Source organism: Phyllobates terribilis, unplaced genomic scaffold, assembly GCF_046119375.1.
Source record: "Phyllobates terribilis strain yellow unplaced genomic scaffold, ASM4611937v1 Scaffold_5__5_contigs__length_657084704, whole genome shotgun sequence".
Classification (NCBI taxonomy): Eukaryota; Metazoa; Chordata; class Amphibia; order Anura; family Dendrobatidae; genus Phyllobates; species Phyllobates terribilis.
In genome coordinates, this window is record NW_027362765.1 from 15,882,100 (window position 1) to 15,908,798 (window position 26,699).

Sequence of the window (26,699 nt, forward strand, 5' to 3'; positions counted from 1 at the left end):
GTTGCACTAGTAACTTGTATAGAGGTAAAATTATGTTCTCCTCATGAGCATCTATGCCTCTTTTAATGCATCCCATTATTTTATTTGCCTTTTCAGCAGCTGCCTGACACTGGCCACCAAACGTGAGCTTGTCGTCCACCAATACACCCAGGTCTTTTCCAGTTACAGTTTTGCCCAGTGTTTTACAATTAAGCATATAATTATACATTTTATTTCCTCTGCCCAAGTGCATTACCTTACATTTATCCCCATTAAAGCTCATTTGCCATTTATCCGCCCAAGCATCTAGTTTACATAGATCCTCCTGTAATATAAAATTGTCCTCCTCTGTATTGATTACCCAGCAGAGTTTAGTGTCATCTGCAAATATTGAAATACAACTCTGTATGCCCCCTACAAGGTCATTAATAAATATTTTAAAAAGAAGCGGGCCCAATACTGACCCCTGTGGTACCCCACTATTAACTGTGACCCAGTCTGAGTGTGTTCCATTAATAACCACCTTTTGTTTCCTATCACTGAGCCAGATCTAAACCCACTTACATATATTTTCCCCTATCCCCATTGTTCTCATTTTATGTATCAACCTATTGTGTGGAACCGTATCAAAAGCTTTTGAAAAGTCCATATACACAACATTCACTGCATTTGCTTGGTCCAGTCCGGAACTTGCCTCCTCATAAAAGCTGATCAGATTAGTTTGACAGGAACGGTCCCTCGTAAACCCATGTTGATATTGGGTCATGAGGTTTTTCTTCTTCAGATACTCTAGTATAGCATCTCTTAGGAAACCCGCCAGGATTTTACCCACAGTAGAGGTTAAGCTTACTGGCCTATAATTTACAAGTTCAGTTTTTGTCCCCTTTTTGAATTTTGGCACCACATTTGCTATACGCCAGTCGTGTGGTACAGACCCTGTTATTATGGAATCTTTAAAGATTAAAAATAATGGTCTATCTATGACTTTACTTAATTCCTGCAGTACTTGTGGGTGTATCCCATCCGGGCCCGGGGATTTGTCAACTTTAGTGATTTTTAGACGCCGCCGTACTTCCTGCTGGGTTAAGCAAGTGACATTTAATGGTGAATTTTTGTTACCACTGATCATGTTTTCTGTAATGCGATTTTCTTGTGTAAATAATGTTGAAAAAAAATCATTTAGCATATTGGCTTTTTCCTCATCCTCATCCACCATTTCACCCAGACTATTTTTAAGGGGGCCAACACTATCATTTTTTAGTTTTTTACTATTTATGTAGTTAAAGAATATTTTGGGTTTATTTTTACTTTCTCTGGCAATGAGTCTCTCTGTCTCAATCTTTGCTGCCTTGATTTGGTTTTTACAGAATTTATTTAATTTTCTGTATTTATTTAATGCCTCATCACTACCTACTTGCTTTAGTTCTCTAAATGCTTTCTTTTTGTCACTTATTGCGCCCCTTACAGCTCTATTTAGCCATAGTGGTTTCCTCCTATTTCTAGCATGTTTATTCCCAAAGGGTATATATTGTGCACAGGTCCTATTCAGGATGCTAATAAATGTCTCCCATTTGCTTTGTGTAGTTTTTTGTCTAAGGATATCGTCCCAGTTTATTGCACTAAGATATCAACCGTTGGAAATTTGCCTTCCTGAAGTTTAGTGTTATTGTCAGGCCTGGCGTCAGCACATGGCGCACCCGGGCAAGTGCCGGGGCCCTGAGCAGGCGAGGGGCCCGCTCACTGTTGGGCACCCTGCCGCGCTATGGGACCCGTCAGCAGAGGAGAGTGGTGCCAGCACCCCCCGCCCCCTCCAGCTCAGGGCCCCGGCAGCCAGTGGCACAATACTTACCTCTCCCCGTGCTTCCGCAGCAGCTCCGGTCTCTTCCGCGGCTGCTGCACTGTAATGTCTCGGGTCAGAGGGCGCGGTGACATCTTTACACCGTGCTCTCTCCTGAGCCATCACAGCGCAGAGCGGGAAGACGCCGGCGACGCTGGAGTCCAGAGCAGTGGCAGCAGGAGAGGATTTTTGATTTTCTTTTTTTTTTAATATGTATGGAGGCATGGGGCATTATGTGGGGGAGAGGGGGAAACAAGGACATCCTGCATGGGTCATTATATGGGGATGGGGGGGACAAGTGACATCCTCCATGGGGCATTATATGGGGGGACAAGTGACATCCTGCATGGGGCATTATATGGGGGGGAAACAAGTGACATCCTACATGGGGCATTATATGGGGAGGGACAAGTGACATCCTGCATGGGGCATTATATGGGGGGGACAGGTGACATCCTGCATGGGGCATTATATGGGGGGGGGAACAAGTGACATCTTGCATGGGGCATTATATGGGGGGTACAAGTGACATCCTCGATGGGGCATTATATGGGGGGAAGGTGACATCCTGCATGGGGCATTATATGGGGGGAGAGGTGACATCCTGCATGAAGCATTATATGGGAGGAGAGGTGACATCCTGCATGGGGCATTATATGGGGGGAGGTGACATCCTGCATGGGGCATTATATGGGGGGGTGACATCCTGCATGGGGCATTATATGGGGGGGTGACATCCTGTATGGGGCATTATATGGGGGGTGGTGACATCCTGCATGGGGCATTATATGGGGGGAAGAGGTGACATCCTGCATGGGGCATTATATGGGGGAGAAGTGACATCCTGCATGGGGCATTATATGGGGGAGAAGTTACATCCTGCATGGGGCATTATATGGGGGGGAGTGACATCCTGCATGGGGCATTATATGGGGAGGGGGAGAAACAAGTGACATCCTGCATGGGGCATTATATGGGGGGGACAAGTGACCTCCTGCATGGGGCATTATATGGGGGGGAAACAAGTGACATCCTGCATGGGGCATTATATGGGGAGGGACAAGTGACATCCTGCATGGGGCATTATATGGGGGGGACGACAGGTGACATCCTGCATGGGGCATTATATGGGGGGGAACAAGTGACATCCTGCATGGGGCATTATATGGGGGGTACAAGTGACATCCGGCATGGGGCATTATATGGGAGGAGAGGTGACATCCTGCATGAGGCATTATATGGGAGGAGAGGTGACATCCTGCATGGGGCATCATATGGGGGGAGGTGACATCCTGCATGGGGCATTATATGGGGGGGGGTGACATCCTGCATGGGGCATTATATGGGGGGGAGGTGACATCCTGTATGGGGCATTATATGGGTGGTGGTGACATCCTGCATGGGGCATTATATGGGGGGAAGAGGTGACATCCTGCATGGGGCATTATATAGGGGATAAGTGACATCCTGCATGGGGCATTATATGGGGGAGAAGTTACATCCTGCATGGGGCATTATATGGGGGGCAGTGACATCCTGCATGGGGCATTATATGGGGGGCAAGTGACATCCTGCATGGGGTATTATGTCGGGGCCAGTATACTGTATGGAGCGTTATAAGGGGGCCAGTATCCTGTATGGAGCGTTATATAGTAACATAGTAACATAGTTTGCAAAGCCGAATAAAGACTTGCGTCCATCAAGTTCGACCTGTTAGTTCTGTAATTGCTAAAGTTGATCCAGAGGAGGGCAAAAACCCCAAATGATTTAGCCAATCTTCACCTGAGGAAAAATTCCCTCCCAACTCTGAAACCAGCAGTCAGAATAAATCCCTGTATCAACCTACTATTTTATTTTATTTTTAAGTATATGCTGAAATCTGCCTGGTATCTAGAAATGCATCCAGTCCCGGCTTGAACTGGTGTAGTGAATCTGACATTACCGTCTCCTCACTCAGTGAATTCCATATTCTCACTGCTCTTACCGTAAAGAACCCCTTCCTATGCTGGTGCTGAAACCTTTTCTCTTCCAGTCTTAGTGAATGCCCTCTTGTTACCGTAATATCCCTCCTTTTGAACAAATCCCAGGCAAGATCTCTATACTGTCCCCTAACATATTTGTACACATTTATTATGTCCCCCCTCAACCTTCTCTTTTCCAGGCTGAATAGTCCTAGTTTTGCCAACCTCTCTAGGTATTGCAGTCCCTCCATTCCCTTTATTAATTTTGTTGCCCTCCTTTGTACCTTTTCAAGCTCATTTATATCCTTTCTATATATTGGGGCCCATAACTGAGCACAATATTCCAAGTGTGGTCTGACCAGTGCTTTGTACAGTGGAAGAACAATGTTCTCATCCTTTGCAGCTATACCTCTTCTGATACATCCCATTACCCTGTTTGCCCTTACAGCAGCGGCCTGACTTTGGGCACTCCAATTTAGTTTGCTATCAATCAAGATGCCCAAGTCCTTCTCCATCTCTGAATTCCCCAATGATTTCCCATTCAGTGAGTACTGGTGACTTCCATTTTTCCTTCCCATATGTATGACCTTACATTTCTCCTCGTTAAACCTCATTTGCCATTCAATGCTCCACCTACCCAGCTTATCCAAATCCCTCTGTAGGTCTGCACTGTCCTCTTTTGTATTAATTGTTTTACATAACTTTGTGTCATCTGCAAATATTGATATTTTACTATTTATCCCGTTGACTATGTCGTTAATAAAGATATTAAATAACATTGGGCCTAGTAGAGACCCCTGTGGTACCCCACTAGTGACGCTTACCCAATCTGAGAATATTCCATTTATAACCACCCTCTGCCTTCTATCCTTTAGCCAGTTAGCTACCCACTTGCAGACATTTTCCCCCAGCCCCATCATTCTCATTTTGTATACCAACCTATTATGTGGCACGCTATCGAACGCTTTTGAGAAGTCGAGAAACACGACATCCACTGGTTCCCCCTGATCTAATCGAGAGCTAACCTCCTCGTAGAAGTCAATCAGGTTTGTTTGGCAGGAGCGATTCCTCATGAATCCATGTTGGTTTGGGGTTAATAGATTATTAGCATCAAGATACTCCGTAATTGCCTCTTTAATGAAGCTTTCAAAAATTTTGCCCACAACGGACGTCAGACTCACCGGCCGATAGTTTCCGGCGTCACTTTTCGCTCACTTTTTGAATATTGGCACTACATTCGCCTGTCGCCAATCAAGTGGTACAGACCCAGTCTCAACAGAGTCCTTAAATATAAGATATAACGGTCTGTCTATCACATTACTTAGTTCCCTTAGTACCCGTGGGTGTATGCCATCAGGTCCTGGTGATTTGTTTATTTTAATGTTACTGAGGCGTTTCTGTACCTCACTTGGGTTAGATTAGTCATACTTAGTGGAGGATTAAGCTTGTCACTTCTCATTTCTCCTGTTAGTTCTATTTCCTTTGTGAAAGTTGTCTAAAAAAAATTATTTAATAGATTAGCTTTATCCTCATCTTTCTCTATGATTTTGCCTTCCTCACTTTTTATCGGTCCAATATTATCCGATTTAATCCTTTTACTAGTTATATACGTAAAGAACAGTTTTGATTTGATCTACTTTCCCTAGCAATACGTTTCTCTGTTTCCTCCTTCGCTAATTTTATTTGTTTTTTACAGGTTCTCGTTTTTTCCTTGTAACACATTAGTGCCTCCTTACTGTTTTCCTGTTTTAATCTCTTGAATGCCTCTTTTTTGCTATTTAACGCCCCTTTTACGTTCTTGTTCAACCATATTGGTTTCCTCTTATTTCTGGCCCTTTTATTCCCATACGGTATATACCTCTCGCACTGAGTATTCAGAATTCTTTTGAAGGTTTCCCATTTACTATTCGTATTCTATTGATTAAGTACTTTGTCCCAGTCAATAAGTTGAAGGTTTTCTATCAGCTGATCAAACTTCGCCCTCCTAAAGTTTAATATTTTTGTTGTTCACTTACTGATAACCCTACTGAAAGGCATTTTGAAGTCGATAATATTATGGTCGCTATTACCTAGGTGCCCCCCTATCTGTACCTCAGTTATTCTATCAGGCCTATTAGTCAATATTAAGTCCAACACGGCCTTCCCTCTCGTTGGTTCCTGCACTAGTTGGGAGAGATAATTATCCTTAATATTTGTCAAGAACCTTTTTCCTTTCTGAGATCTACAGGTTTCTGTTTCCCAGTCAATATCCGGGTAGTTGAAATCCCCCATTACAATAACTTCATTATGTTTTGCTACTTTGTCTATTTGTCCTAATAGCAGATTCTCATTCTCCTCTGTTGTATTTGGTGGCTTATAGCAGACCCCCAGTAATATTTTATTATTATTTTTTGCCCCCTCTATCTCTACCCACATGGACTCGACCCCCTCTTCTCCCTCTCCTATATCTTCCCTTAGTCTGGGTTTTAGACATGACTTTACATATAAGCAGACTCCTCCGCCTTTCCCCTGTTTCCGGTCCCTTCTAAATAAACTATAATCTAATAAATTTACCGCCCAGTCGTAGCTATCGTCTAGCCAAGTCTCTGTTATACCTACGATGTCATACCTCTCCTCCGATATAAGCGCCCGCAGCTCATCTGCCTTATTGGTCAGGCTTCTTGCGTTGGTCAGCGTGCAAGATAAAACTTTGGGGTTATTTAGCATCCTATTCTTCTCTATCGATCTAACTGTACTATCCCCACCCCCCTCTCCACCCTCATTATATTCACTTCTCCCCTTCCCCCTTGCTTGCCTCACATCCCACCTATTTCCTTGGTTTCCCCCCCCCCCGTCTCTAGTTTAAAAACTCCTCCAACCTATTAGCCATCTTCTTCCCCAGCACCGCTGCACCCTCCTCATTGAGGTGCAGCCCGTCCCTACGGTAGAGCCTGTAGCCGACTGCGAAGTCGGCCCAGTTCTCCATGAACCCAAACCCTTCTGCCTTGCACCAACTCTTTAGTCACTTATTCACCTCCCTAACTTCCCGTTGGCGCTCCTGTGTGGCTCGCGGGATTGGTAGTATTTCTGAGAAAACTACCTTGGAGGTCCTTGCCCTAAGCTTCCTACCTAGGTCCCTGAAATCATTTTTAAGGACCCTCCATCTACCACTCACTTTGTCATTGGTGCCGATGTGGACCATGACTGCTGGGTCTTCGCCAGCCCCACCCAGTAACCTGTCAACCCGATCCGCGGGGACCAGTATCCTGTATGGAGCGCTATATGGGGTCCATTATTCTGTATGGAGCAATATATGGGGCCCGCAATACTGTATGGAGGACTATGTGGTGCCTATAATACAGTATGGAGGACTATAATGTCCAGGCTGCACTGTGCGCTGCAAGGATTTTCTGGTTTCTGAGCTATTGTGGAATGTACAATAGATATCGCTCATGTAATGTAAGAAGTGAAATCTTCGGCATTGTACTATATATATATACAGTACAGACCAAAAGTTTGGACACACCTTCTCATTTAAAGATTTTTCTGTATTTTCATGACTATGAAAATTGTACATTCACACTGACGGCATCAAAACTATGAATTAACACATGTGGAATTATATACTTAACAAAAAAGTGTGAAACAACTGAAAATATGTCTTATATTCTAGGTTCTTCAAAGTAGCCACCTTTTGCTTTGATGACTGCTTTGCACACTCTTGACATTCTTTGGGTCTGTACTGTATATATATATATATATATATATATACAGTATATATATATATATATATATATATTTCTCTGCGGTACCTGTACAAAACCTGGAGCCGGCCCTGGTCCTTGCAACCCCTCTACGACATATCTAATTAAAGGATACATGAAAACTTATTATTTTGTGATCACTATTACTCAAGTGACCCCCAACTCGTATATTTGATATGCGGTCTGGCCTGTTGGTGAATATTAGGTCTAGCAGTGCCCCCCTTCTTGTTGGGTCCTGAACCAGTTGTGGAAGGTAATTGTCTCTCATAGTTGTCAAAAACCTATTACCTTTGCTTGAACTACAGGTTTCTGTCCCCAAATGTATTTCAGGGTAGTTGAAGTCCCCCATAATAATGACTTCTCCTTGAGTCACTGCTTCATCTATTTGCTTTATAAGGATATTCTCCGCTTCTTCCATTATTTTTGGAGACTTATAACAAACCCCTATCAGTAATTTATTATTTTTTCCCCCTCCCCTTATCTCCGACCACAGGGACTCTACATTTTCATTAGATTCACATATATCCTCCCGCAAGATGGGTTTTAAGGATGATTTTACATATAAACACCCCCCCCCCCCCCTCGCTTGTTTGTACGGTCATTTCTGAACAGACTATAGCACTGTAAATTAACTGCCCAGTCATGGCTCTCGTCCAGCCACGTCTCAGATATCCCCACCATGTCATAATTATTTTCCAACAAAATTAATTCTAATTCCTCCATTTTGTTGGTGAGGCTTCTGGCATTAGTGTACATGCATTTTATGTATCTCTCTGTACCTCTATTCCTTCTTACTATATTGACTGATTCAGGGCCTAACCAGTTGACAAGCAAATCTAGTAGTTCCTTGCCGGTGAGGTTAAGGTCTTGGATTACTGCTTGAAAGGTCGACTTCCAGGCTCTATAATTTTCGGCACAATCATCAAACTTTTAGAGACTGATGTTTATTAACTCCCTGTGAATCATGTATCTGGCGAATTCAGACATGTCCAATCTCCCGGTCATAGTTGCAGGATTAACTTGTGGTATCCATGGATCAGTACAAAATGATGCGGCATGAGGGTTAAGTTGTGGTTTAGTCTCTATAGGGTCTGCTGGCTGCGGCCTAAATCGTGGGTTAGTGCTGGAAGTTACCTTGTCAGCAGTAGGTGGTGACATTTCTTACATTTCGAGTAATGTTTGCACTGATGTATGTAAATTTTTCTATACAACGAAAACAAGGTTTTAAAAGATAGATATGTGATAGATCTATGGATAGATAGATAGAAATATGTGAGTGAGAAATATAATTAGCGCTTTGTGTTTGTAGCTTACTCCTGTACATGTAATTTATTAATAAATGTGTAAATTCCAGAAAAAAATGACACACGCCTCTGCTCCGTATAGACATAGCTCTGCTCTGCACACACATGGCTCCGCTATGTACATACACATGGCTCCACTCCGTACACCGTACATGTGCACACACAGCTTGGCTCCGCTCCATACGCCTCGTACACTCACGGTTCCCCTCCGTACACCTCGTAGACACATGACTCCGCTCCACACACGCACAGCTCCGCTTCACACACGCACGGCTCCGCTCCGTACACGCAAGGCTCCACATACACACGGCTTCACTCCGTACACACATGGCTCCTTTCTGCACAAACGCGGCTCCACTCAGTGCACATCATACACATCCGTACACACACGGCTCGGCTCTGTACACCTTGTACACACACGGCTCCGCTCTGTACTCCTCGTACACGAGTGTGTCTGCTCCGTACACCTCGTACACGCGTGGCTCTGCTCCGTACACCTCGTACACGCGCGGCTCCGCTCCGCCCTCCTCGTACACGCGCGGCTCCGCTCCGTACACCTCGTACACGCGCGGCTCTGCTCCGTACACCTCGTACACACGCGGCTCTGCTCCGTACACCTCGTACACACGCGGCTCTGCTCCATACACCTCGTACACACGCGGCTCTACTCAGTACACCTCGTACACACGCGGCTCTGCTCCGTACACCTCGTACACACGCGGCTCTACTCCGTACACCTTGTACACACGCGGCTCCGCTCCGTACACACGCGGCTCCGCTCCGTACACCTCGTACACGCGCAGCTCCGCTCCGTACACCTCGTACACGCGCGACTCCGCTCCGTACACCTCGTACACGCTCCATACACCTCGTACACGCTCCATACACCTCGTACACGCGCGGCTCCGCTCCGTACACCTCGTACACGCACGGCTCCGCTCCGTACACCTTGTACACGCGCGGCTCCGCTCCGTACACCTCGTACACGCGCGGCTCCGCTCCATACACCTCGTACACGCGCGGCTCCGCTCCGTACACCTCGTACACGTGCGGCTCCGCTCCGTACACCTCGTACACACGCGGCTCCGCTCCGTACACCTCGTACACACGCGGCTCCGCTCCGTACACCTCGTACACACGCGGCTCCGCTCCGTACACCTCGTACACACGCGGCTCTGCTCAGTACACCTCGTACACACGCGGCTCTGCTCCGTACACCTCGTACACACGCGGCTCTGCTCCGTACACCTCGTACACGGGCGGCTCTGCTCCGTACACCTCGTACACGCGCGGCTCCGCTCCGTACACCTCGTACACACGCGGCTCTGCTCCGTACACACGCGGCTCTGCTCCGTACACCTCGTACACACGCGGCTCTACTCAGTACACCTCGTACACGCGCGGCTCCGCTCCGTACACCTCGTACACGCGCGGCTCCGCTCCGTACACCTCGTACACGCGCGGCTCCACTCCGTACACCTCGTACACGTGCGGCTCCGCTCCGTACACCTCGTACACACGGCTCCGCTCCGTACACCTCGTACACACGCGGCTACGCTCCGTACACCTCGTACACACGCGGCTCCGCTCCGTACACCTCGTACACACGCGGCTCCGCTCCGTACACCTCGTACACACGCGGCTCTGCTCCGTACACCTCGCACACACGCGGCTCTGCTCCGTACACCTCGTACACACGCGGCTCCGCTCCGTACACCTCGTACACACGCGGCTCCGCTCCGTACACCTCGTACACGTGCGGCTGCGCTCCGTACACCTCGTACACGTGCGGCTCCGCATGCCTCATACACCGCGGCTCCACTCCATACACCTCGTACACGCGCGGCTCCGCTCCGTACACCTCGTACACGCGCGGCTCCGCTCCGTACACCTCGTACACACGGCTCCGCTCCGTACACCTCGTACACACGCGGCTCCGCTCCGTATACCTCGTACACACGCGGCTCCGCTCCGTACACCTCGTACACACGCGGCTCCGCTCCGTACACCTCGTACACACGCGGCTCTGCTCCGTACACCTCGCACACACGCGGCTCTGCTCCGTACACCTCGCACACACGCGGCTCTGCTCCGTACACCTCGCACACACGCGGCTCTGCTCCGTACACCTCGCACACACGCGGCTCTGCTCCGTACACCTCGCACACACGCGGCTCCGCTCCGTACACCTCATACACGCGCGGCTGCGCTCCGTACACCTCGTACACGCGCGGCTCCGCTCCGTACACCTCGTACACGCGCGGCTCCGCTCCGTACACCTCGTACACGCGCGGCTCCGCATGCCTCGTACACGCGCGGCTCCGCTCCGTACGCCTCGTACACGCGCGGCTCCGCTCCGTACACCTCGTACACACGCGGCTCCGCTCCGCAAACCTCGTACACGCGCGGCTCCGCTCCGTACACCTCGTACACACGCGGCTCCGCTCCGTACACCTCGTACACACGCGGCTCTGCTCCGTACACCTCGTACACACACGGCTCTGCTCCGTACACCTCGTACACACACGGCTCCGCTCCGTACACCTCGTACACGCGCGGCTCTGCTCCGTACACCTCGTACACACACGGCTCCGCTCCGTACACCTCGTACACGCGCGGCTCCACTCCGTACACCTCGTACACACGCGGCTCCGCTCCGTACACCTCATACACACGCGGCTCCGCTCCGTACACCTCGTACACACGCGGCTCCGCTCCGTACACCTCGTACACACACGGCTCTGCTCCGTACACCTCGTACACACACGGCTCCGCTCCGTACACCTCGTACACGCGCGGCTCCGCTCCGTACATCTCGTACACACGCGGCTCCCCTCCGTACGCCTCGTACACACGCGGCTCCGCTCCGTACACCTCGTACACGCGCGGCTCCGCTCCGTACACCTCGTACACGCGCGGCTCCGCTCCGTACACCTCGTACACGCGCGGCTCCGCTCCGCACACCTCGTACACGCGCGGCTCCGCTCCGTACACCTCGTACACGCGCGGCTCCGCTCCGTACACCTCGTACACGCGCGGCTCCGCTCCGTACACCTCGTACACGCGCGGCTCCGCTCCGTACACCTCATACACGCGCGGCTCCGCTCCGTACACCTCGTACACGCGCGGCTCCGCTCCGTACACCTCGTACACGCGCGGCTCCGCTCCGTACACCTCGTACACACGCGGCTCCGCTCCGTACACCTCGTACACACGCGGCTCTGCTCAGTACACCTCGTACACACGCGGCTCTGCTCCGTACACCTCGTACACGCGCGGCTCCGCTCCGTACACCTCGTACACGCGCGGCTCTGCTCCGTACACCTTGTACACGCTCGGCTCCGCTCCGTACACCTCGTACACACGCGGCTCTGCTCCGTACACACGCGGCTCTACTCAGTACACCTCGTACACACGCGGCTCTACTCAGTACACCTCGTACACGCGCGGCTCCGCTCCGTACACCTCGTACACGCGCGGCTCCGCTCCGTACACCTCGTACACGCGCGGCTCCGCTCCGTACACCTCGTACACACGCGGCTCCGCTCCGTACACCTCGTACACGCGCGGCTCCGCTCCGCAAACCTCGTACACGCGCGGCTCCGCTCCGTACACCTCGTACACACGCGGCTCCGCTCCGTACACCTCGTACACACGCGGCTCCGCTCCGTACACCTCGTACACGCGCGGCTCCGCTCCGTACACCTCGTACACACGCGGCTCCGCTCCGTACACCTCGTACACACACGGCTCTGCTCCGTACACCTCGTACACATGCGGCTCCCCTCCGTACGCCTCGTACACACGCGGCTCCGCTCCGTACACCTCGTACACGCGCGGCTCCGCTCCGTACACCTCGTACACGCGCGGCTCCGCTCCGTACACCTCGTACACGCGCGGCTCCGCTCCGTACACCTCGTACACGCGCGGCTCCGCTCCGTACACCTCGTACACGCGCGGCTCCGCTCCGTACACCTCGTACACACGCGGCTCCGCTCCGTACACCTCGTACACACGCGGCTCCGCTCCGTACACCTCGTACACACGCGGCTCCGCTCCGTACACCTCGTACACACGCGGCTCCGCTCCGTACACCTCGCACACACGTGGCTCTGCTCCGTACACCTCGCACACACGCGGCTCCGCTCCGTACACCTCGTACACGCGCGGCTCCGCATGCCTCGTACACCGCGGCTCCGCTCCATACACCTCGTACACGCGCGGCTCCGCTCCGTACACCTCGTACACACGGCTCCGCTCCGTACACCTCGTACACACGCGGCTCTGCTGCGTACACCTCGTACACACACGGCTCTGCTCCGTACACCTCGTACACACACGGCTCTGCTCTGTACACCTCGTACACACACGGCTCTGCTCCGTACACCTCGTACACACGCGGCTCCGCTCCGTACACCTCGTACACGCGCGGCTCCGCTCCGTACACCTCGTACACACACGGCTCTGCTCCGTACACCTCGTACACACGCGGCTCTGCTCCGTACACCTCGTACACACACGGCTCTGCTCCGTACACCTCGTACACACACGGCTCTGCTCCGTACACCTCGTACACACACGGCTCTGCTCCGTACACCTCGTACACACACGGCTCTGCTCCGTACACCTCGTACACACACGGCTCTGCTCCGTACACACACGGCTCCGCTCCGTACACCTCGTACACGCGCGGCTCCGCTCCGTACACCTCGTACACGCGCGGCTCCGCTCCGTACACCTCGTACACACACGGCTCCGCTCCGTACACCTCGTACACACACGGCTCCGCTCCGTACACCTCGTACACACACGGCTCCGCTCCGTACACCTCGTACACACGCGGCTCCGCTCCGTACACCTCGTACACACGCGGCTCTGCTCCGTACACCTCGTGCACACGCGGCTCTGCTCCGTACACCTCGTACACACGCGGCTCTGCTCCGTACACCTCGTACACACACGGCTCTGCTCCGTACACCTCGTACACACGCGGCTCTGCTCCGTACACCTCGTACACACACGGCTCCGCCCCGCACGCCTCGTACACGCGCGGCTCCGCTCCGTACACCTCGTACACACACGGCTCTGCTCCGTACACCTCGTACACACACGGCTCCGCTCCGTACACCTCGTACACGCGCGGCTCCGCTCCGTACACCTCGTACACACACGGCTCTGCTCCGTACACCTTGTACACACGCGGCTCTGCTCCGTACACCTCGTACACACGCGGCTCTGCTCCGTACACCTCGTACACACACGGCTCTGCTACATCCACACTGTAAACCCCTCCTGACTCCACACATAAACTTCAGCTCATCCAGCACCATGACAACCAGCACAGCAGAGTCCTGCATCCACTGAGGCCCCTGATCATGTGACCCCTGACTCCTCCCCTCCTGTGACCTCATCACAGGTCCTGTGCACACAGAACAGCCATATATGTGGTGGCGGCTCTGCAGGTGGAGGTATGTGGAGACCCCCATTACTGGGCGCAGGGGGCATTAACCCCTTCAGCACGGAGATGCTTTTGGGGTCTTGTGTTGCCCCTTTATAAGAATCATAAGGTTTTTGTTCTGTTTCCTGTAATAGATACATACGACCCAACTATGGAGACAGGAAGGGAGGAAACGTATTGTTCTCATAGTACAGGACCCCTTTACTGCCCCCACAGTGTAATGCCCCATTATGCCTCTTATGCAGGATGTATGATGCCCCACACAGTGTAATGTCCCCATTATGCCCCTTATGCAGGATGTATGATACCCCCACATAGTGTAATGCCCCTTATGCAGGATGTATGATGCCCCCACACAGTGTAATGCCCCCATTATGCCCCTTATGCAGGATGTATGATGCCCCCACACAGTGTAATGCCCCCATTATGCCCCGTATGCAGGATGTATTATGCCCCCACACAGTGTAATGCCCCCATTATGCCCCTTATGCAGTATGTATGATGCCCCACACAGTGTAATGCCCCTTATGCAGTATGTATGATGCCCCCATTATGCCTCTTATGCAGGATGTATGATGCCCCCACACAGTGTAATGCCCCCATTATGTCCCTTATGCAGTATATATGATGCCCCCATACAGTGTAATGCCCCCATTATGCCCCTTATGTAGTATGTATGTTGCCCCCACACAGTGTTATGCCCCTTATGCAGTATGCATGATGCCTCCACTCAGTGTAATGCCCCTTATGCAGGATGTATGATGCCCCCACACAGTGTAATGCCCCCATTATGCCCCTTATGCAGGATGTATGATGCCCCCACACAGTGTAATGCCCCCATTATGCCTCTTATGCAGGATGTATGATGCCCCCCACAGTGTAATGCCCCCATTATGCCCCTTATGCAGTATGTATGATGCCCCCACACAGTGTAATGCCCCCATTATGCCCCTTATGCAGGATGTATGATGCCCCCACACAGTGTAATGCCCCCATTATGCCCCTTATGCAGGATGTATGATGCCCCCACACAGTGTAATGCCCCCATTATGCCCCGTATGCAGGATGTATGATGCCCCCACACAGTGTAATGCCCCCATTATGCCCCTTATGCAGTATGTATGATGCCCCACACAGTGTAATGCCCCTTATGTAGTATGTATGATGCCCCCACACAGTGTAATGCCCCCATTATGTCCCTTATGCAGTATATATGATGCCCCCATACAGTGTAATGCCCCCATTATGCCCCTTATGTAGTATGTATGTTGCCCCCACACAGTGTTATGCCCCTTATGCAGTATGCATGATGCCCCCATTATGCCCCTTATGCAGTATGTATGATGCCCCCCCAGTGTAATGCCCACATTATGACCCTTATGCAGGATGTATGATGCCCCCACACAGTGTAATGCCCCCATTATGCCCCTTATGCAGTATGTGTGATGCCCCCACACAGTGTAATGCCCCCATTATGCCCCTTATGCAGTATGCATGATGCCTCCACTCAGTGTAATGCCCCCATTATGCCCCCTATGCAGTATGTATGATGCCCCCCACAGTGTAATGCCCCCATTATGCCCCTTATGTAGTATAGGAAAGGGGGGATTGTTCCTCTGTGAAGCAGAGAAACAAAAAGATGGCCACACAAGTTCAAAATTGTAAAGAAGTAAGAAAATTCCTTTATTAACACATGTAGTAAACACAAATTACAAAGATAAATGCGGACGACAGAGTGGACACAGAGTGCTGGATCCACATGAATAAAACAATGTTAAAAACTGTGACACAGCGCCTGAAAGGTCAGCCTATATAGCAAGTGGAAATATAAGGGGGACAGCAACAGGGTCACATGTATTAATAAATATATACTACCCATCAAGAATACCTTTTCCAAATTGTACCCCCAAAAAATAATATCCCATCACAATCAAAATACCCAGAAACATGTTTTATTAATGTGGATCCAGCACGCTGTGTCCACTCTGTCGTCCGCATTTATCTTTGTAATTTGTGTTTACTACATGTGTTAATAAAGGAATTTTCTTACTTCTTTACAATTTTGAACTTGTGTGGCCATCTTTTTGTTTCTCTGCTTCACAGAGGAACAATCCCCCCTTTCCTTTACTGTTACATGATGATGGCCCGTTCTCTTTATTAGTCCTATATGCAATAACATGGGTCCATTGGGACTAGATTTATCTTCACTGTGTTGTTTGCATCTGTGTTTCTGTCTCTCTTCCCTTATGTAGTATGTATGATGCCCCCATTATGTCCCTTATGTAGTATGTATGATGCCCCCACACAGTGTAATGCCCCCATTATGCAGGATGTATGATGCCCCCACACAGTGTAATGCCCCCATTATGCAGGATGTATGATGCCCCCACACAGTGTAATGCCCCCATTATGCAGTATGTATGATGCCTCCACACAGTATAATGTTCCCATAGTACTGCCTGAGGTCCTGCAGTTGGAATAAGTCCTGAGGGTTTATAATTGAAATAATTCCTCTGGAAAATGGTTTTCCCTTCACCTTCTCCCCTACATGTATACCCTCGAGCATGTATACATGCATGTAGGGGAGCAAGCCTTACTTGATATCGAGGCTTTGTACAGTAATATACCGCATGAGGATGATATCAGAGGAGTAAGATATTTCTTGAAATTGAGATCAATACAGTGTAGCAGACATAATGACTTCATGGAGGATCTAACATTCACTCTTACTCATAACTTCTTTCTTTTTGACAGGAAGTACTTCCACCAGCTCAGGGGTACTGCGTTAAGGTGCCCCCTTGTATACTAACCTATTCCTGGGCTGAGGAAACCACAATATCAGGGATAATCATAAGTTGTGGCATACATACATTGGGGTATGGTATAGATATATTGACAACATTTTTAACATCTGGTCAGGGACGAGAGAACAATTTCTTGAATTTGTCAGGGAACTCAAAATTGATAGAGTTGAGTAGATTTACATTGGAGTTTAATTATAACCAGTTGCCTTTTCTGGATGTACTTATCAAGAAAGAATGGACCCTATAGACACTCATCTACCCTAAACCTATAAGCACTAGTAAACTATTGATGTGGGATAGCCACCACTCCATCCCCCTAAAAAAAAGGAATACCCAAGGGCCAATTTTTATGGTTGAGAAGGAACTGTTCTAATGTCACCGATTTTAATATACAGGCAAAAGCCATGAACACCAGATTCAGGAAAAAAGGGTACCCACAGGGCTGTGGAGTTGGAGTCTGTGTCCACTTTGGTGGAGTCGAAATAAAATGGACCGACTCAGACTCCTAAAATATATAATAAATTGGTACAGTAGTTCAGTGCAGGATGTGCTGTAAATGTTTTGATAAGAATTTGTGAAAGTTATAAAATGTCCTATAAATGTCTGTTCTGTTCCTCATCTAAGGATCTAGGCTTTTAGTTGAGATGAATCTGTTTTGCACTTTATGTACATTACATGCTCAGTAGTGAAGCTTCTCCTACCGGTGCTGTTGAGTCAGAGTCCTAAGTTAGGGAGATTGAGGAGTCGGAGATGGGGCTTACCAACTCCACAGCCCTACCCACAGTACATTTTGGATTCCACACGATCGTTTGAAGAAAAATGGGACAATGTGTTATACATGTACTTGGATGAGACCATGTCAGTCTTTCTCGAGTTCCTCCACGGGTGAAACCTTTTTCCAGAGGGATTATTCCAACTGTAAAACCTTAGGATTTGTATATGTGTCAACATGCACCTGCCCTCTAGATTATATAGGCAAGACCAAGAGGGAGTTTAGGAGGAAGGTGTGGGACCATTTGGGTGATACAGTTAGATCCATATATATTTGGACAGAGACAACATTTTTCTAATTTTGGTTCTAGACATTGCCACAATGAATTTTAAACAAAACAATTCAGATGCAGTTGAAGGTGAGACTTTCAGCTTTCATTTGAGTGTATCCACATTAAAATTGGAGGAAGGATTTAGGAGTTTCAGCTCCTTAACATGTGCCACCCTGGTTTTAAAAGGACCAAAAGTAATTGGACAATTGACTCCAAGGCTATTTCATGGACAGGTGTGGGCAATCCCTTCGTTATGTCATTCTCAATTAAGCAGATAAAAGGCCTGGAGTTGATTTGAGGTGTGTGCTTGCATTTGGAAGGTTTTGCTGTGAAGTAAACATGCGGTCAAAGGAGCTCTCCATGCAGGTGAAACAAGCCATCCTTAAGCTGCAAAAACAGAAATAACCCATCTGAGAAATTGCTACAATATTAGGAGTGGCAAAATCTACAGTTTGGTACATCCTGAGAAAGAAAGAAAGCACTGGTGAACTCATCAATGCAAAAAGACCTGGGCGCCCACGGAAGACAACAGTGGTGGATGATCGCAGAATAATCTCCATGGTGAAGAGAAACCCCTTCACAACAGCCAACCAAGTGAACAACACTCTCCAGGAGGTAGGCGTATCAATATCCAAATCTACCATAAAGAGAAGACTGCATGAAAGTAAATACAGAGGGTTCATTGCACGGTGCAAGCCACTCATAAGCATCAAGAATAAAAAGGCTAGACTGGACTTTGCTAAAAAGCATCTAAAAAACCAGCACAGTTCTGGAAGAACATTCTTTGGACAGATGAAACCAATATCAACCTCTACCAGAATGATGGAAAGAGAAAAGTATGGCGAAGGCGTGGTACAGCTCATGATCCAAAGCATACCACATAATCTGTAAAACACGGCGGAGGCAGTGTGATGGCTTGGGCATGCATGGCTGCCAGTGGCACTGGGTCACTAGTGTTTATTGATGATGTGACACAGGACAGAAGCAGCCGAATGAATTCTGATGTATTCAGAGCCATACTGTGTGCTCAGATCCAGCCAAATGCAGCCAAACTGGTCGTCGTTTCCTCCTACAGATGGACAATGACCCAAAACATAAAGCCAAAGCAACCCAGGAGTTTATTAAAGCAAAGAAGTGGAATATTCTTGAATGGCCAAGTCAGTCACCTGATCTCAATCCAATTGAGCATGCATTTCACTTGTCAAAGACTAAACTTCAGACAGAAAGGCCCACAAACAAACAGCAACTGAAAACCACCACAGTGAAGGCCTGGCAGAGCATCAAAAAGGAGGAAACACAGCGTCTGGTGATGTCCATGAGTTTAAGACTTCAGGCAGTCATTGCCAACAAAGGGTTTTCAACCAAGTACTAGAAATGAACATTTTATTTACAATTATTTAATCTGTCCAATTACTTTTGGTCCCTTTAAAAACAGGATGGCACATGTTAAGGATCTGAAACTCCTAAACCCTTCATCCAATTTTAATGTGGATACCCTCAAATGAAAGCTGAAAGTCTGAACTTCAACTGCATCTGAATTGTTTTGTTTAAAATTCATTGTGGTAATGTCTAGAACCAAAATTAGAAAAATGCTGTCTGTCCAAATATATATGGACCTAACTGTATTTGTCATGGTTCCCACAGTACCGCCTGGGGTAATGTTCCCACAGTACTGATCTTCTAATCTTACTCATAACTTCTTTCTTTTTGACAGGAAGTACTTCCACCAGCTCAGGGGTACTGCGATGGGGAGCCCCTGTGCCCCCTCGTATGCTAACGTATTTCTGGGCTGGTGAAAGGAAACCACAATATTCAGATATGATCATAAGAGATGGCATCCATATATTGAGGTATGGTATAGATATATTGACGACATTTTTATCATCTGGTCAGGGACGAGTGAAAAATTTATTGAATTTGTCAGGGAACTCAATAGAGTGGGCCTTAGATTTACATTAGAGTTTAATTATAAGCAGTTGTCTTTCCTGGATGTACTAATCAAGAAAGAATGGGATGGGACCCTAGGGACACTCATCTACCATAAACCTACAAGCACTAATAAACTAATGAAGGGAATACCCACCACCCCATCCTCCTTAAAAAAAAAAGGAAAAAAAAAGTGGCCAATTTTTCAGTTGAGAAGGAACATTTTTAATATACAGGCCATAGACATGAACACCAGATTCAGGGAAAAAGGTACCCACAGTACATTTTGGATTCCACATGATCATTTGGAGAAACTCGGGAGAGATAGACACTCATCCATACCTAACCAAGAGACCAAGAAAAAGATGATGAGATGATATGAGTAATAGGAACTTTAAACAATCAAAGTGATCATATCTTTAATATCCTCAGAAAACACTGGAATATACTTGTGGCCCACTCAGACCTGAGGGGTGCTGCGGAATCTACTCCCACAATAACTTTAAGAAAGGGTCAATCAAATAGGAACCATTTAGTGCATAGTTTCTATAAAAAATCTGCACCCAAGGGGACTTGGCTAGATAGAAGAATCTGTGGTTTCTTTAGATGAGGAGAATGTTGTACATGTAATTGGATGAGACCATGTAAATGTTTCTCGAGTTCCTAGATGGGTAAAACCTTTTTCCAGAGGGATTATTCCAACTGTAAAACTTCAAGACTTGTATATATGACCACATGCATCTGCCCACTAGATACTGTAGGCAAGACCAAGAAAGAGTCTAGGAGACTGTTACACTGGATTCACTAGCCCCTAAGGGACCCAATGAGGCAATTCACATATTGTACTTCGAGATATCTGAGCTCCTATATCAGAATTATTTCTTATCAGTTATATCCCACATATACTATTTAGTAATTAACAAGTGTGGTGAGCCTTGTGTATCTCCAATTATGCAATAGGGGTCAAATTTAACCATTTAGCAATATACTGTGGGCCATTGTAGAAAGAAGTGCCCCAAAATGTACATATATATACAGTGGGGAAAATAAGTATTTGATACACTGCCGATTTTGCAGGTTTTCCCAAGTTGAGAGGTCTGTAATTTTTATCGTAGGTACACTTAAAATGTGAGAGACAGAATCTAAAAATAAAAACCAGAAAATCACATTGTATGATTTTCAAATAATTAAATTACATTTTATTGCATGAAATAAGTATTTGATCACCTACCAACCAGCAAGAATGAATTCTGCTTTTCACAGACCTGTTAGTTTTTTTCTTTAAGAAGCTCTCCTATGCTGCACTCATTACCTGTATTAATTGCACCTGTTTGAATTTGTTACCTGTATAAAAAACTCCTGTCCACACACTCAATCACAATCCAACTTCTCCACCATGGCAAAGACCATAGAGCTGTCTAAGGACACCAGGAACAAATTTGTAGACCTACACAAGGTTGCAATGGGCTACAGGACAATAGGCACGCAGCTTGGTGAGAAGGCAAGTACTGTTGGCACAATTATTAGAAAATGGAACAAACACAAGATGACTGTCAATTTTCCTTGGTCTGGAGCTCCATGGAAGTTTGAACCTCTTGGGGTAAGGATGATTCTGAGAAAGGTCGGGAATCAGCCCAGAACTACATTAGAGAACTTTTTGATATTAACTCCACTCGCTGTGTTTGCAAGACGAAGGATGAGGACAACCCCAAGAACATCATCCCAACTGTGAAGCATGGTAGGGAAAGCATCATACTTTGGGGTGCTTTTCTGCAAAAGGGACAGGACGACTGCACCATATTGAAGGGAGGATGGATGGGGTCATGTATCACGAGATATTGGCCCACAACCTCCTTCCCTCAGTAAGAGTATTGAAGATGGGTTGTGGCTGGGTCTTCCAGCATGACAATGACCCTACACACACAGCCAGGTCAACTAAGGCGTGGCTCCGTATGAAGCATTTGAAGGTCCTGGAGTGGCCTAGCCAGTCTGCAGACCTGAACCCAATAGAAAATCTTTGGAGGAAGCTGAAACTTTATGTTGCCCAGTAACAGCTTCGAAACCTGAAAGATCTGGAGAAGATCTGTATGGAGGAGTGGGCCGTAACCCCTGCTGCAGTGTGCGCAAACTTGGTCCAGAACTACAGGAAACGTCTGACAACTGTAATTGTAAACAAAGGTTTCTGTACCAAATATTAAGTTATATTTTTCTATTGTATGAAATAATTATTTCATGCAACTTAATGCAAATTCATTTTGTAATAATCATACAATGTGATTTGCTTGATTTTTTTTTTTTTTTTTTTTTTTTTAAGATACTGCTTCTCACAGTTGAAGTGTGCCTACAATAAAAATTAAAATTACAGACCTTTGCATTCTTTGTAGGTGGGAAAACTTGCAAAATCAAATGTATCAAATACTTATTTTCCCCACTGTGTGTGTATATATAACAGTACATCACAAACGTGAGTACACCCCTCACATTTTTGTAAATATTTTATAAAGTAATATTTAAAAATATATCTTTTTATGGGACAACACTGAAGATATGATACTTTGATACAATATAAAAAAGTCAGTGTGCAGCCTGTATAACAGTGTTGTCACACACTGTGTAGGAAAGACAAAGTCCAACACAAAGGGAAGAGAACCCAGACTCTAAGGAAAGGGGGGAGTGGAGACCTCCTAGGCTGATCTGATATCACCCTGTCTCCCCTGCCGTCCCTATATTGGTTCTTCACCGATCGCCGCACAGAAACCTACTGTAATGCACACGCCCGGGCTGAGCGGCGTGTGCGTGTGATTCCACTGGACCGTGCCGGAGAGTGAATGCCTGGAGGGGCGTAACTAGGTATTCACCCGATCCGACCAGGGTCGCACGACGGCATATGACACCAGTGCACCAAGGAGGAACCGAGCAGAGGGACCAGGTGCTACTCCAGGACAGACCCCGGACACGGCTGTTGACCCACACAGGGGAATACAGGAACAGACTGGTTAGGCTGGCACACAGACTGGTGGGTATAGGCAGGCACGACTGGTATGCAGGCAGGCGGGTATGCAGGCAGGGGGGTACAGGCAAGCACGACTAGAGTGCAGTCAGGGAGGCACTAGCAGGTAGGAACACAGGCGGGATAGGACCCAGTACACACTGGGACTCAGGAACAGAACCACAGATGTGGCGGACAAACACAGCAGAGTAAGGCCGCCCAGAGTGGTGAGCGAGAGCAGGGCAAGACGAGACCGCCTAGAGCGGTGAGCGAGAGTAGAGCAGGACGAGGCCGCCTGGAGCGGTGAGCGAGAGTAGAGCGGGACGAGGCCGCCTGGAGCGGTGAGCGAGAGTAGAGCGGGACGAGGCCGCCTGGAGCGGTGAGCGAGAGTAGAGCGGGACGAGGCCGCCTGGAGCGGTGAGCGAGAGTAGAGCGGGACGAGGCCGCCTGGAGCGGTGAGCGAGAGTAGAGCGGGACGAGGCCGCCTGGAGCGGTGAGCGAGAGTAGAGCGGGACGAGGCCGCCTGGAGCGGTGAGCGAGAGTAGAGCGGGACGAGGCCGCCTGGAGCGGTGAGCGAGAGTAGAGCGGGACGAGGCCGCCTGGAGCGGTGAGCGAGAGTAGAGCGGGACGAGGCCGCCTGGAGCGGTGAGCGAGAGTAGAGCGGGACGAGGCCGCCTGGAGCGGTGAGCGAGAGTAGAGCGGGACGAGGCCGCCTGGAGCGGTGAGCGAGAGTAGAGCGGGACGAGGCCGCCTGGAGCGGTGAGCGAGAGTAGAGCGGGACGAGGCCGCCTGGAGCGGTGAGCGAGAGTAGAGCGGGACGAGGCCGCCTGGAGCGGTGAGCGAGAGTAGAGCGGGACGAGGCCGCCTGGAGCGGTGAGCGAGAGTAGAGCGGGACGAGGCCGCCTGGAGCGGTGAGCGAGAGTAGAGCGGGGCGAGGCCGCCTGGAGCGGTGAGCGAGAGTAGAGCGGGACGAGGCCGCCTGGAGCGGTGAGCGAGAGTAGTCGGAGCGGGACGAGGCCGCCTGGAGCGGTGAGCGAGAGTAGTCGGAGCGGGACGAGGCCGCCTGGAGCGGTGAGCGAGAGTAGTCGGAGCGGGACGAGGCCGCCTGGAGCGGTGAGCGAGAGTAGTCGGAGCGGGACGAGACTGCCGGAACGGTGAGCAAAGGGTCGGAGCAGGCTAGAACCGCCGGAGCGGTGAGCAAGGCGGAGCAGGCTAGAACCGCCGGAGCGGTGAGCAAGGCAGAGCAGGGGGGACAGGGCTCTGTTCACACGGAACAGACAGAAGGGAAAGGCAGAACCAGATACCCACAGGGTACTTGCAGTGAAGTAGCGACTGGACCACAAACTCACAAACTGGAGTACAGTGACAACGAGCAGGAGTAGGTACGAGTTCAGACTCTGCAGAAAAAGGAAAGGTACAGACATAGAGAAACACAGGAAACAGGCTAGAAGAGTATACAGACAAGAACAGACACAGTAGCAAGATACAGGAGCTGGTCTAGGTATGCGGCCCCTAGAAGGCGAAACGAACAGGCAAGGAGCGTGTTCAGACAGGCCTGGAAATAAGCCTCCAGGAAGGGCAGGCAAGCAAACACAGAAGGGGACCTGGCACATTCAGAGTGAAAGAGCACACTGAATGAAATACAATGCTCAGGCATGGGTTAATTGGAGCAGCTGGGTTAAATACCAGGTGACAGACAGCAATAGGCCGAGGACGCACAAGGGGTGTGCCTGCAGCAGGTACAAAAAGCAGGAAGTGATCGGGCGCCGCCCTTAAGCAGCAGAAATAGAAGCAAACAGACAGCATGGAGGGAAGCCAGAGAGACATTCTGGATTGGAGATCAAGTGCGCGCTCTTGCACAGTGGGAGATGGACCACTATGCAAGGACGCCGCCAGGTATGTTACACCTACCCCTGTATTTCCCTAGTGCTTGGCCCTGGATAGGGAAGGGGGGATGAGCTGTAGTCGATCCCCACTAACAACTAAAGACCACAAAGGAGACAAACATGGGGAAAAGTAGCTTAGCTTGAGCCAACTTCAGAGAGAGAACTCCAAACGTCCTCCTAGCACCAGAGAAGTAGAAAGCAGTCTGAAATAGCTCCAAGCGTTCACAAGGAAACGTGAATATCACCGACACCTTCCTGCTGCAAAGTGAAACTATTTAAACACCCAGGCCAGGGTGTCTATTAGAGCAGGAAGGAGGTAGCCACGGGGTCCTAGAGTGAAATAGCTAGGAAGGTGTCTGTAATGCCCAAAAAAGAGATCTTTTGCAACCAACTTAAGGGCGACTGTCTGTCACATCTGACACACCCGTGACAAGTGTAGATTTGCTGTGCCTTTAACCCCTTTACCCCCGAGGGTGGTTTGCACGTTAATGACCAGGCCAATTTTTACAATTCTGACCACTGTTAATTTATGAGGTAATTACTCTGGAACGCTTCAACGGATCCCACTGATTCTGAGAATATTTTTTCGTGACATATTGTACTTCATGATTGTGGTAAAATTTCTTCGATATCACTTGTGTTTATTTGTGAAAAAAACGGAAATTTGTCGAAAATTTTGAAAATTTTGCAATTTTCAAAATTTGAATTTTTATGCCCTTTAAATCAGAAAGATATGTCACACAAAATAGTTAATAAATAACATTTCCCACATGTCTACTTTACATCAGCACAATTTTGGAACCAAAATTTTTTTTTGTTAGGGAGCTATAAGGGTTAAAAGTTGACCAGCGATTTCTCATTTTTCCAGCAAAATTTACAAAACCATTTTTTTAGGAACCACATCACATTTGAAGTCACTTTGAGAGGTCTTTATGACAGAAAATACCCAATAGTGACACCATTATAAAAACTGCACCCCTCAAGGTGCTCAAAACCACATTCAAGAACCTTATTAACCCTTCAGGTGCTTCACAGGAATTTTTGGAATGTGGAAGAAAAAAATGAACATTTAACTTTTTTCTCAAAAATGTTACTTTAGACTCAATTTTTTTTATTTTCGCAGGGGTAACAAGAAAAAATGGACTCCAAAATTTGTTGTGCAATTTCCCCTGGGCACGCAGATACCACATATGTGGGGAAAAACCACTGTTTGGGCGCACGGCAGGGCTCGGAAGGGAAGGAGCGCCGTTTGACTTTTTGATTGTAAAATTTGCTTGAATAATTAGCGGACGCCATGTTGCGTTTGGAGAGCCCCTGATGTGCCTAAACAGTGGAAACCCCCCACAAGTGACCCCATTTTGGAAACTAGACCCCCCAAGGCACCTATCTAGATGCATAGTGAGCACTTGGAACCCCCAGGTGCTTCACAAATTGATTCATAAAAATGAAAAAGTGGAAAAAAAAACACTTTTTCATTTTTACGAATCAATAGATAGATAGATAAAACATATATTGAAGACAGCACCATTTAATCATTACTCACTAGTGGCCTCCGAACAGTCTGTCCAAACTGTTGCATATCCAAAGAAAGTATATCAAAAGGCAGCACTCCAAACAATCTTTAGAAAAAAATGGACTTTAATGAGCCCAAAAAGCAACGTTTCGGTTCACAGAACCTTTTTCAAGCAGAGTTCAAATGCATATGGTGCAATATATGTAGTTACAAACAGTGATTCCATAATTACAATTAATTAATACAAAACCATGAT

The 26,699-nt window shown here is 48.4% G+C and overlaps 1 protein-coding gene across 3 annotated transcripts in view; it reads left to right on the forward strand.

Moving 5' to 3' along the window:
- The first annotated feature begins 14,221 nt into the window (after window positions 1–14,221).
- LOC141270526 (uncharacterized) overlaps window positions 14,222–26,699 on the forward strand; it is a 124,931-nt gene continuing 112,453 nt past the window's right edge. For all 3 annotated transcript variants that reach the window (XM_073680560.1, XM_073680562.1, XM_073680563.1), the window contains exon 1: window positions 14,222–14,292. The gene's annotated coding sequence lies outside the window, so the exon portion shown is untranslated. The remainder of the gene's footprint in view (window positions 14,293–26,699) is intronic.